This window comes from Crocuta crocuta, unplaced genomic scaffold (genome assembly GCF_008692635.1).
Source record: "Crocuta crocuta isolate KB4526 unplaced genomic scaffold, BGI_CrCroc_1.0 scaffold7, whole genome shotgun sequence".
Lineage (NCBI taxonomy): Eukaryota > Metazoa > Chordata > Mammalia > Carnivora > Hyaenidae > Crocuta > Crocuta crocuta.
This window is the reverse complement of record NW_027531904.1, coordinates 11,363,547-11,373,376: the sequence shown is the minus strand read 5'-3', so window position 1 is coordinate 11,373,376 and position 9,830 is coordinate 11,363,547. Positions and strand designations below refer to the sequence as shown.

At 59.6% G+C, this 9,830-nt stretch overlaps 1 protein-coding gene and 1 long non-coding RNA gene across 3 annotated transcripts in view; both read right to left on the bottom strand.

Moving 5' to 3' along the window:
• Positions 1 to 9,830, bottom strand: part of IDH3A (isocitrate dehydrogenase (NAD(+)) 3 catalytic subunit alpha) — a 207,535-nt gene that overhangs the window by 149,795 nt on the left and 47,910 nt on the right. The gene's annotated exons all lie outside the window — the stretch shown is intronic.
• The window catches only part of LOC144240070 (uncharacterized), a 15,336-nt gene continuing 9,370 nt past the window's right edge, over positions 3,865 to 9,830 (bottom strand). For both annotated transcript variants that reach the window (XR_013337555.1, XR_013337556.1), the window contains exons 2-4: positions 8,580 to 8,693; positions 7,584 to 8,257; positions 3,865 to 4,875 (exon numbers count right to left, since the gene is read on the bottom strand). This is a non-coding gene — a long non-coding RNA (uncharacterized LOC144240070). The remainder of the gene's footprint in view (positions 4,876 to 7,583; positions 8,258 to 8,579; positions 8,694 to 9,830) is intronic.

Genomic DNA, 9,830 nt, shown 5'->3' with positions numbered 1-9,830 from the left:
CCCCGCGACCCTCCGAGCCCCCAGAAGCAGCTGGAATTTCCGGAATGCGTCTTCCCTGAACTGCGCTCCCTGCGCCGGGCCGGGCGGTGGAGGCCTTCCAGGGACCCCAGGGTGGACCCTGCTCCAAAGCAGGCTCAGGAGGGAGGCCCGGCCCGTGGGCGGCGGCTCCCCGCGTGGCTGGTCCCGCAGCCCTAGCCTCCAGGCTCAGTCCTGCACGGCCTTCAGGTTGGCGTGGGGCGCAGCAGGGTCCCCCGAGCCTGGAGGCCGGCCGGCCGCAGGCGCGCGCCCAGCCATCCGTCCTCGGTGGCCGCAGCCCTTCCTCGGGGGCGGGCAGGGGCCTTCGCTAAGCCTGGCCCTGCCCAGGGAGCTCCGCGTGTTCGTGGGGACGGCGGCGGTCAGCCTCCCTCCGCTGACCAGCCCTGGCAAAGGCCGCGCCCCCCGCCGCCCGGGCCCTGCACCTTCAGCCCTGCTGTCCCCCAGGGGACCCCGGTAGCACGTGGCCTTGACGTCATTTCCAGTGGCTTCCCTCCACCTGTGCCACCGGCTCCCAGGGCCTCAACCTAGGCTGTGTCCGCCCACCTGTCCCGCCTCTGAAAACAGGATCAGACGCGTGACCTTCAGACGGGATCCTGCATCTTTCCCGCCCTCCCCAAAGCCTCATAATTACACCGTGTTTTCCTTCTGCGGTTCCTCGTCACCTTCTTCCTCTCCCCACCTACCGGCCCCTCTGGATTCACCTGACTGCTTTCCTAGCCACATGCACTGCTGGACCCCTGCCCCCCACCTCCGATTCCCCCCCCACACACACACCACCACCCCCTGCCGCACACACCTCGCCCCATGCACCAAGCACCCAGAAGCCTCCAGCCTCTGCACACAGCGGGGGGCAGGCCCCTCAGGCGGTGGGAGGCAAACGCTCCGGCCAGGGCTGCTCTGTGCTCTCCCTTCCTGCTTCCCTAAGGACCTTGCTCTGGGTGCCTGATCCCCACAGCTGGTGACCTCAATCTACAGCATTCCGCCCTCCCTCCCTTGAAAGGCACTGATACTACCCCTCCACGGCCGGGGTGCTCCTCTGCTCCCCTTCCCAGCCCCACTTCTGGGGCATNCCGGGAGCCTCCGTTCTGGTGCAAGGCCCCTAGGGCCCCTCCAGTCTTTCTCCCGACCTGCCCTGAGCATCCCAAAGGTGCCCCCACCCCGCTCTGCCCCCATCCACCAGTCATGGCACCAACCACATGGAATGGCCGCCATCTGCTCGCGGGGTCTGTCAGTCCCACCCACTGTGAGCGGTCAAGTCAGGTCTTACTGGCCTTTGTGACCTGGCCCCCCAGCACAGTAAACCCGAGAAACCAAGAGGATCCACAGAGGGGACACACAGACACAGCTCCCCCCGCCCCAGGGCAGCCCAGGAGCGTGTGTCTCCTTCTCTTTTTTTAATTTTTATTGTTTTTATTTATTTTGGAGACAGAGGGAGACAAAGCATGAGCAGGGGAGGGGCAGAGAGAGGGAGACACAGAATCCGAAGCAGCTCCAGGCCCTGAGCTGTCAGCACAGAGCCCAACGTGGGGCTCGAACCCACAAACTGCGAAATCATGACCTGAGCCCCCAGGCGCCCCTGGAGCATGTGTCTTCAAGCCTCGGGCTGACAGCAGTCCACACCTGCTTCAGTTCAGGCTGAGCCCTGACCTGCGCTCTGTGCACACCCTGTGTGCCTTCTCCGCGCCCCTCCTAACAAACATGCTGGACACACAAGGCACAAGGCATGGTGAGGCTTAGTCTGCACTCGCGACATGAGTAATAACCCAGCTGGAAGAACCCCCCAAATTCTGGAGGGCCAAGAGTGCATTCTGGAAGGCAGCTATGCTCGCCACTTATCACCAGCGCTGCACACGAGTACATTTTGAACAAAGCAAGAGATTTGATTTTGCAGTATGTTTGATGTGATTGTAATTGTCCAATTAAAGAGTCCCTCTCCCAAATCTTGACAGAGAATATTTTATTAAAAATTTTTGATGTTTTGGGGCGCCTGGGTGGCCCAGTCGGTGGGGCGTCTGACTTTGGCTCAGGTCATGATCTTATGGTTTGTGGGTTCGAGCCCCGCATCGGGCTCTGTGCTGACAGCTCGGAGCCTGGAGCTGTTTGGATTCTGTGTCTCCCTCTCTCTCTGACCCTCCCGTTTATGATGTGTGTCTCTCTCCCAAAAATAAATAAAACATTAAAAAAAATAAAAATTTTTAATGTTTTATTTATTTTTTGAAGGGGGGGTAGGAGGGGCCGAGTCAGAGGAAGACACGAAATTGGAAGCAGGCTCCAGGCTCAGAGCTGTCAGCAGAGCCCGACGTGGGGCTCCAACTCACCAACAGTGAGACCGTGACCTGAGTCAAAGTCAGACACTCAACTGAGCCACCCAGGTGCCCCGAGATTAAATGATCACTGTGCTAAGCACCCCAACATCCCCAGTGAGATTTGCCTTTGCTGAAACCGTACCAGAAACTGATCAAACTAAATGAGAATCTAAATGTATTCTGCTTCTAGATATCCATTTATATATTGAGAGATTGTTTACTTTTTTAAAGTTTTATTTATTTATTTTGAGAGAGAGTGCAATGGGGGGGAGAGAGGGAGAGAGAGAGAGAGAGAGAGAGAGAGAGAGAGAATACCAAGCAGGCTCCTCACTATCAGCAGAGAGCCTGATGCAGGGCTTGAACTCACCAACCGTGGGATCTTGACCTGAGCTGAAATCCAGAGTCAGATGCTCAAGTGACTGAGCCACCCAGGCGCCCCCATCAATAGGTTGTTTAAAAGGTAGCAAGTACAGGAGAGCACTGGCCATTTAAAATTATAAACGAATAGGTAATGATAAAATGAGGCACACAATTTTTTAAATTTTTATTTATTTTTGAGAAGCAGAGAGAGAGAGAAAGAGCGCACAAGCAGGCGAGGGGCAGAGAGGGCGACACAAAATGTGAAGCAGCTCCAGGCCCCCAGCTGTCAGCACAGAGCCCGACGCGGGGCTTGAACCCACGGACCGTGAGATCATGACCTGAGCCGAAGTCGAACGCTCAACTGACTGAGCCCCCCAGGTGCCCCAAAGCACACAATTTTTAAAACTTTAATAAACACCCTGGGCTTCAGCTTTCTTACCCGGCTGACGGAGACTGCTCCCCTACTTCACGTGTTTCCTGGAGCAATCCTCCTCAGCCAGGGCTGACCTCACCTCCATGGAATTTTGCTATGTCTGGAGACATTTTTGGTGGTCACAGCCAAGGGGGGAGGCGCCATCGGAGACTGGTGGGTAGAGGGTAAGGATGCCACTAACTGTCCTGCGGTACACAGGACGGTCCCCGACACAAACGACTGTCGGCCCCGAATGTCAGCAGTGGGAAAGCTGGTCTGGTGGATTAACTAGTTTGGAGGCACACGGCAACCCAAGAGGCCTTACGTGTTAGCGATGTTTCACTTTGCGTGGTTTGGTAAGGCGAGCGCAGGGTAAACATTCAAACTTCACAACCAGCGCAAAGGAACTCTTCCTCCCGCAGCCGGTCCCTGGCCCCTCAGTGCCCCTTCCCGGCGGCCGTTTCTGCCCCAGTTTCTCACGAACCCTTTCAGGGGAGGTGTCCGCAGACACACAGTCGCACTCACACGTGGGGCAGCACACACCCCCTCCTGGCTGTCTTCACTTAGATGCAGCGGAGAGCCGGCTGCCGGGCGGGCTTGCGGGCCTGCCCGGGCCTTGAACAGGCTCCCCGCACGCGGGACGCAAACCAGGGCGTGAGTCCCACCGAGGCGGGACCCTCTGTCTTACCCACTGACGTGCTGTGAGCGCCCGCGTTTTGCTGGGACTGCCTCCTGTGCACGCGGGGGGGGGGGGGGGGGGGCATCTGCAAGCTGAAGTCCGCACGTGTTGACGACACGTGCTGTGCGTTCGTGACCTTGACGGGTAGGTGTGGTCAAACCAAAGGCACTGCGGTGAGCTCCTTCCCCCCACGCAAACTGCGAGAGTTGCAAAGACAATTTTAAATTCTAGTGTAGGGGGCAGACTGTTAAACGAGAACGCCCCCCAGCCCCCCAGAGGGTGGGGAACGGGGCTAAGAGCCGGCCTTGGCAATGCCCGGGTCGGCTGGCTGGGAAGGGAGGCTGAGCCCCCGGGCCTGCCGAGCTGCTGTTCCCTGGAGGGCCGTCCCCTGCGGGCCCTGAGCCAGCAACTGGGCAGAGGCCGAGCCGGACATCGAAGGAGCGTGAATCCCGCGACGCCTCGCCTGCCGCGAGCAGGGTCACCACCGTCCTTGTCATACAGGCGGAAAAGCGGCCGCGGACACGGGTGCCGTCGGCCAGAGGTCCCAGACGCGGAGGTGCCGGGGCCCGGACCGGCCTGCTTGCGGCACCTGGGTCCCTGACAGGGGCTCGTTCTGCCTCCCCAGATGGCCGGTCAGGGCTTGTCCCCGAGGGTCCATGTTGTGGCTCCTGCTTCTGGAACCGTCTCTGTCAGACGCTCGACGTGTGGGAAACGGGCCACTTCCTTTCCCCGAGCCTTCCATTCACCAGCCTCCCGAGGGCTGGGTGCCCAGAGCCGTGCTGACTCCCAAGGGACCCCGGTGACGGCCACTGCGCTGTCGCCTGCCGTCAGCTCTCACCTCACCCCCGGAGCCCCCAGAGTGCCAGGGCCAGGTGTCCGGGGCTGGCGCCCCCCAGGCCCCAGGGAGGGGCTGCTGCCTGCAGATCCAAGCAGCTCTGGAAGTGAGCTGCGCGCCCGCCCGAGCCGGGCAGACCCGGCCCCTCTCAGCTCTCGCCGCCCCTCGCTCTGCAGCCGCTCATCACCTCCGTGCTGCTTCTCCCTCACGCCCTCCCTTCAGCAGTGGCTGTTCCTTATCCCTGTATCTGGAAAAAATTTGAAAACATTTTATGATTTTCTGTTGCCTTATATGAGGGCCTGGGAGCTTTCTGCTTTTATCCTTTAACATTTTTTTCATGTACTTTATTAACTTTTGTAAATACTTGTTTCAAAGTTTAAAAACCAGAATCTCGGGGTGCCTGGCTGGCTTAGTCTCCTGATTTTGGGGTTGTGAGTCCAAGCCCCACGGTGGGTGTTGAGATTATTTAAAAATAAAATCTTAAAAAAAAAAGAAACATAATCTTTGCTGGTAATAAAACCCTGCATAAAATAGATTATATGGGTCGTTTATCGTTTTCTTTTCTTAATCAATAAATCGTTTCTCTCCTTTATTTACCCGACAAATACTCACACGTGTTGCCTGCTGTGGGGCCTGGAGGAATAAAAACAGCACAAGCCTTATTATGAAATTGCTCCCGCCAATGTTAAAAATGGAGCTGGTTATATAATTTGGGGGTTGGGAAGAATACTTTAAAGATGAAATCAACAGCAAAATCTGTAAGGGGGAAAAAAGGGAATAGATGCGCCTACATTCCCCAGATTATCAAACTCCACAAATCCAACATCCACCGAACGGGAGACCTGGGAAGATCAGAGAAAACACAGAAGACCAGCAAGTAAGTGACACACGGACCCTCCTCCGAAGGGAAGCACCTAAGCTCCCGGCTCGGAAGTTTCCTGGCCTCTGCGCGGTGCAGAGAGCACGAAAAGCCGCACCAGGACACAGCATGGCTGCGCCCCTGTGGCCCGCTCCTGGGCACTAGAGAAAGCCATTGCCAGAGTCTCCAGAGAGGGGGCACCGGTCACAGAGACCGCGGCGTAGATGGCGGGGAGCCCTGTCCGCGAGCCTGGAAAGAAGGAGGCGGCACCGCGCTGCCTTCAAAGTTCTGACTAAACGGTTTCTGACCCGGCGCTCAGTCCTCCCGGCCTTTCACTGTGTGCGAAACATAATCAGAGACAAACCCAAGTCTGAGTACAAGGGGGCCTCTCTGCAAAGTGGGCGAATGTTCTGGAAAGACTACGGAGCATTGCCCAGAATCAGAGGGGAGCACAGGAGGCTCTGGGGGGCGGGGAGAGNCCCCCCCTGCCCCCCCCTCGGCCCCCCCTGCTCACAGCTGCTACTCTTATTCCTGAACTAACAGGGGCTCCTAGGAATGTTCTAGCTAACCCTCGAGCAGCCCTCCGAGGTGAGCATTACTCTCCAACTCCCGGGCGAGCAGAACATCAGTCGTGTACGAGCTCACACGTAACCACGGGCAGGGCTTGGAAGGATGTGTCTGCGCGGGGCCAGGCTCCGGAGTCACGTTTCCCTGGCGCGGAGCCAGAGCTTGGTCTAAGTCCACGCGGTGCGGGAACACCGGAGGAATGTCCGCCCTCCCCGGAAAGTACCAGAGCCTACACCCCAGCACCCCCGGGGCCCTTCTCCCCTGCCACACTTGCCAAGGTTTTGGGGATTTGCTGATTAATTTGCACAGAGAACCAAGTAATTCATGGTCATTGTTTAAAGAAGCAAATGGTGCTACAGACGCAGAGGCTGGAAAGCAGCCGACTCTGCCCCTACCTCCCCCAGCACACGCACACCACGTGCACCCACAGCCTGCACACACACACCACGTGCACACGCACACCACGTTCACCCACAGCCTGCACACGCACACCACGTGCACACGCACACCACGTGCAGACACAGCCTGCACACGCACACCATGTGCACCCAGCCTGCACACACACACCACGTGCACACGCACACCACGTTCACCCACAGCCTGCACACGCACACCACGTGCACACGCACACCACGTGCACCCACAGCCTGCACACGCACACCACGTGCACATGCACACCACGTGCAGACACAGCCTGCACACACACACCACGTGCACCCAGCCTGCACACGCACACCACGTGCACACGCACACCACGTGCACCCACAGCCTGCACACGCACACCACATGCACACGCACACAGTCTGTGCATGCACACCACGTGCACACACAAAGCCTGCACACGCACACCACGTGCACACGCACACACACAAATCACGTGCACGTGCACTGCACGCACAGCACAGGGACACCCCGTGCTGTAGGGGATGTGGCTGGAACGGCGCTCCTGAGCTCGCCCGTTCAGTGGCTTTGGCCTGCTGCGCCCTGCTTCCCAGCCGGCGCGCTTCCTGTGGGCTCCCGACGCCCAGCCTTTGGGGACGGTGTCCCTGAGACCTTCCTAGCACCGCGGAGAGAGCAGGGGCCCTGGGAGGGCGAGGAGGACCCGGCAGGGCTGCGGGCAAGAACCCAGAAGCCCCGTGCCCTGCGACACAGCCACCCGGAACCCCTCTGCGGCCGAATTATCCCCAAGGGGAAAGACGAACCCTGGCCACATCGCTGTGAAAAATGATCTATGGAAGTGCTATTTTTTCATTATAGTAACAATAGCCAAGAGACTGGTTTTAGAAAATAAGATTTGAGGTACCCGGGTGGCTCAGTCAGCTGAGCGTCCGACTTCGGCTCAGGTCATGATCTCAAGGTGTATGGGTTCGAGCCCCGCGTCCGGCTCTGTGCTGACGTCTCGGAGCCTGGAGCTGCTTCAGATTCTGTGTCTCCCTCTCTCTCTGCCCCTCCCCTGCTCACGCTGTCTCTCTCTCAAAAATAAATAAACAGTAAAAAAATTTTTTTAAGAAAATGAAATGTATGCCCACCTGCGCCCCTCTCCCTCCGGAACTGCTTCCTGCGGGGTGGTTCTGGGCGGGTTCCCGGAGATGCCATCAGAGCGGCCAGGGCGGGCGCGAGCACAGCTCAGTGCCCTCCCGGTGAGGACAACCAGCCTCACTGGGGTGGTGACGTTGGAGGAGGTGGTGCTTGTGAAAATCCTGGCCCCGGGCCTGCACACCTGAGGTGCTCCACGGAGGAGTGGGACAGTGTCCCCCCCCCAGCCACAGCGAGACCCCTTCCCCCGAATCCTGCGCTTTCTGGAACACTCCCACCGTCCTGGGGGATGCACTTTGCAGCACACACACCTCACTGCCCCCAGCTCCGCCTGCCTGGGATCCGGAGGGGGTCTCCTCACAGCCACAGCCGACCCGACCAGGAGTGCTCCGGAGGGCTCCCGTGAGGAGTCGTGCAGGCCCGGCTTGCCCCTCCCTACTTGCCCCCCCCCCTGCCCCCAGCATGGTCTCCGTCCCTCGCTCAGCTCCTCGTCGTCTGCGCTCCCTTACGCCCGTGAGCCCCTGGAGTGGGACTGATGCTGGTCCGGCTCTGTCTGCATCACGAGGGAACGGACGTCTCCAAAGCTTCTGGGCCGCAGTCCTTCACTGACCCCTGTGCGACACGCTCTGCTTCTGGGGTGGGCACTGGTTACACGGGTGTGTCTGGCCTGTGAAAACCCATCATCGGGACACTTAGGACACGTGGGCATGTGTGTGGACATCACATTTCACTCAAAAGTTTGGTTTGGGGCAGGAGGGGGTCGGGGGGGGTGCGGGGACGCCTGGGTGGCTCAGTCAGCTGAGCATCTGATTCTTGATTTCGGCTCAGGTCGTGACCCCAGGGTCATGGGGTCGAGCCCCAGGTCGAGCTCCCTGCCAAGCATGGAGCCCGCTTAAGATTCTCTCCCTCTCCCTCCCTCCCTCCCCCCTCTCCCTCCCTCTGTCCCTTTTTCCTGCTTGCATTCTCTCTCTCTCAAAACACATACATACATTTTGATCCCAGGGTGATGAGGAGGAGAACTAAGGTGGGCTGGGGCTTGGGGATATAGACGGAGTGAGTGGTGAGGGAGGACTTCTCAGAGGAGGCAACACTTGACCTGAGACCTGTGGGATAATAAAGAACCAGTCTTGGGGCGCCTGGGGGGCTCAGTCGGTTAGGCGTCCGACTTTGGCTCAGGTCATGACCTCCCGGTTCGGGGGTTCGAGCCCCGCGTTGGGCTCTGTGCTGACAGCTGGGAGCCTGGAGCTGCTTCGGATTCTGTGCCTCCCTCTCTCTCTGCCCCTCCCCTGCTCACGCTGTCTCTCTCAGAAATAAACAAAAGACTAGAAGGAAGGAAGGGAAGGAGGGAGGAAGGAAGGAAGGAAGGAAGGACCAGTCTTACAGCCACTGGGTAAGGCACCCTGAGCGGACGGCCTGCCCGGTGCAAGGAGCCCTGAGGCAAGGCGAGGTGCGGGGCTGCGGCGGGTGGATAACAGGTGGATCCAGGCACGGAGGGGGCTCAGGGCGGGATCAGGAGACCAGGCGCCGGGTCAGTCAAGGTCGCGGCCGGGTGTCCGCTCTGGACGGGACAGCAGCTCCCGGCGGGTTTAGGTCGGGGACGTGCTGTGACCTGACCCGCCTGCCGAATGCAGGGCTCCTGCCTCTGAGCGAGACTACAAGGAACCTTCCAGACCGTCTTACCGGGGGGCACAGGTAGCGGACTGGGCGGGTCCCGTGCCCATCACACAGCACGCTGGCGGCCAGGGCGCGGAGGCCCTGAGAGGTAACGGGGTGGTGGGCGCTCGGCCTCAGTGCTGAGAAGGGGCCACGGGGACCCGGAAGGGCTGGCGGGGGTCCTCGAGCGAGGTCAGGCTCGTGCGCCGGCGGTGAAGCCAGCCCGGCCCGGAGCAGCGGGCAGGCCGGTCGCCTGGCGTGCGCGGGAAGCTTGGGTCCGCTTTCAAACACCAGGCCCTGGATCCGCCCCCCCCCCCCGGCCTTCCGGGGGATGGGGTTCGTTTACTGATTTTTATTTCAGCCCTGGTTGAGGGTCTCGGTCATGAGGCCTTGCAGGTCAAAGCAGGAAACCTAGACTTTATTCTAATTGCAAGAGGAAGCCACTGAAGTGCAGTTAACCAAGGGGGTACTGTGATCAGCTCACATCCGCCTCCTCTGAGAAGCCTTCTGGGCTTTCCCCGGCTCTGCGCCCCTGCTCCGCGCAGGCCCAGCAGGGCGTCCGGCGGGTCCTCCCGCCCGGCTGCCCC